The following is a 2,165-nucleotide window of genomic DNA, read 5'->3' on the forward strand; positions in this document are numbered from 1 at the left end:
AAAAAAAAAAAAAAAAAATGCTGTTCAGATAATAATAATGAAAGTCTAATTATCCAAATACAGGATAGCCAACTGCTCAATCAGAAGCACAGGAGGAAGTAGGGAGGTGGATGCTAATAGATTGAGATCAGCCTTCTAAATCCCACAAGGAAGAGACATAGAGGGAACTTTCATCCTAAATAGGATCAGAAATGGACCCAAGAGATTGCTTTGGGTGAACCACTAAGTAAAAACTAATAACATAATTAAATTCTACATCCTCCCGGGACAGGGGAAAACCAAGAAACAAATTGCATACACTTAGATGTTTTTAAAAAGAAATATAAATATAGACTCTATTTAGGAGACAATTGAAATGAATTACTTAAAGGTGGGAGCTAAAAAAAGAACTGCTAGAACCACATAAATTATCAAAGAAAAAAGAGAGCATACCCCCCAAACTGATAGTTCATGCAAGGAGAAAACAGAAACCCAGTGAATTATAAATGAGGCGTATAATAACTACAACAACAAAAAAAGACTTTAAAGGCAACTTGCAAGTGTCTCCAAAGCCAATAAAAGGAGATTATTTTAATATGTCAGAAGAAGGAAGTCACTCAAATTATACTTTGATCTAAAAGCTTTGCTCAAGCACAGAAAGGCTGAATTATTTGCCCCAAATTAAGATACTAAAAAAATTATATAGAGACCTCCTTTCCTATGATATCCCCAAAGATGGACTAACTTGAATTACTTTAGTGACCATGTACCACTACTCAGGATGTTTTGCAAGACTGAGAGAAAAAGCCATCAGGACTGAGAGACAGGAAGTCTGCTTACTCCAATGGAAGGCTTTTATCTACAAATTTGCAACTGTCCCCATTCATATGAAGGGGTTCAGAGAAAGATAATCTCAACAGTTATTTTTGTTTAAATATTCAACGATTTTAGACTCCATGACTTTGCCCAATTTAGAATTAAATTAACTTCATGAAATGGCTATTTCACTATACCTGATAGAAATTATATGTGGCTATGTTCTTTTTTATTTTCTCTTATCTCTCTTGACATTAACTATCACCTGTGCATTTATTGACCAATAACACTTAAAGTTACAGGTTTAAAACAAACTGAATGCCTGGCACATAGTAAACATTCAAAGTATGCCATCTGCTTTAACATAGATTTTTCAGTAAATAAATGAAAATATAAAAACCAAAAAATTAAAATAAAATAAATTCCAGGCTGTCTGCCCTCCCTCTTTGTTTTCTTTGTTTTTTGCACTGAGCTCCTCCCTGGGATTCTATCAGCCATCTCCAGCTAGGTCAGCAACAGTCCTCTGACAAAAGTTTCTATTGGCCGGGTTTGGTGACTCAGTCTGTAATCCCAGCACTTTGGGAGGCCAAGGTGAGTGGATTGCTTGAACTCGAGGGTTCGAGACCCGCCCGGGCAATTTGGCAAGACCTTGTCTCTACAATAAATAAAAAATTAGCCGAGCATGGTAGCGCGCGCCTGCAGTTCCAGCTACTTGGAAGGCTGAGGAGGAAGAATTGCCAGAGCCCAGCAGGTCGATGTTGCGGTGGCCGGGAGCGTGCCACTTCACTCCAGTCTGGGTGACAGAGAGACTCCAACTCAAAAAAAAAAGTTTCTACTAACAAGGGACCCACAAACATGACCTTCATATATTCTTACAACTCTTTATTCTTAAGAATCCCTTCTGAGAGAATCTCAAAGTACCTAAAGCCATTCCATTAGGCAGAGTGCGCAGGTTGTCCGTTTTCAAAGATTTTTAAAAAAATTTTGTTTTGTTTTGTTTTGACTAGATCCCTTTCTTCCCAGTGTTATGATTGCCTGTGCTTCCCAAGGTTAGAATTTGGTTTCTAAGAGGGCTCTAGACCCAGTCCTGTGCTTCTGCTCGGGATTTAGATTTCCATAGTTCAAGATCCCTCCTCTCTGTCACGTGCCCTCATAACACATACATTTTCTATTAAAACTCCAGACTGCCGGGCTCGGTGGCTCAGTCTGTAATCCCACGCCTTTGGGAGGCTGAGGTGAGTGGATAGCCTAAGCCTGCGGGTTCGAGACCCACCTGGGCAGCGAGACCTCATCTCTACAATAAATCAAAAAATCAGCCGGGCATGGTAGCATATGCCTGTAGTTCCAGCTACTTGGAAGGCTGAGGTGGA

The sequence above is a fragment of the Carlito syrichta genome, unplaced genomic scaffold, assembly GCF_000164805.1.
Source record: "Carlito syrichta isolate Samal-C Ts95f unplaced genomic scaffold, Tarsius_syrichta-2.0.1 Scaffold303170, whole genome shotgun sequence".
NCBI lineage: Eukaryota > Metazoa > Chordata > Mammalia > Primates > Tarsiidae > Carlito > Carlito syrichta.